Here is an 841-nt window from a genome sequence, read left to right on the forward strand (position 1 = left end):
ATACACACAGAACGTTGCGGATGTCTGCGGAATTAATTTTTAAAGTGAAATTTGTGTTGCGGATCCGCAAATTGCGGACCGCAAAAACCACTACGGTCGTGTAAGACCAGCCTAAGATATACCAACTGATTTTACTGTTAAACATTTAGATAACATTATCTGATTCTGATCTGATTCTAAAGCGTAGTGGAACATAAGGGTATGTTCACACAGGAGTAAAATGTTTTCCACCGTGCCAACTTCCACACGGCTAGCAACAACGGGATGCCATTGCAATGCATCGGCGTTCCGTCGTGGCATCTCGCTACAGATTAGGCCGAATGAATGGGCCTAACCAGGAGCTTGTCTCAGCTCCCATAGAATCCGAAGCAAGGGAGGTCATGTCGTTTATTTTCCCGCTACTAGCTAGCGTTAAAAAAAAAAAAAAAAAAAGAGAACAGCTCCCATTGAAGCAGGAACCATTTTTGCAGGTGGATCTTGAGGCGGATTCCGCGTCAAAATCCGCCTACAAAAACTGTGTGAACAGACCCTGATGGTGCTTTATAAGTAAGAGAAACAATAATATCAAATGGGCTAAAGCAGAAATGGAAACCTACTGGACTACACATATTAAACTATCTAAAATGCCCATAGCAACCAATCAAATGCAGCATTCATTTTTAAGAGCAGAATACAAAATGAATGCTGCACTGTGATTGGCTGCTATGGCCAACTAAAAGCTTTGCTTTTAGACCATTTTAATAAATCTACCCCATTAAGCCTGGATCTAGTTTCTTAGTTAATGAATTGTTGCATAAGACACATTAGAATAGAAAAAAAAAATAAACGTTAAAAGCATAGC

This window comes from Leptodactylus fuscus, chromosome 3, assembly GCF_031893055.1.
Source record: "Leptodactylus fuscus isolate aLepFus1 chromosome 3, aLepFus1.hap2, whole genome shotgun sequence".
NCBI classification, from domain to species: domain Eukaryota; kingdom Metazoa; phylum Chordata; class Amphibia; order Anura; family Leptodactylidae; genus Leptodactylus; species Leptodactylus fuscus.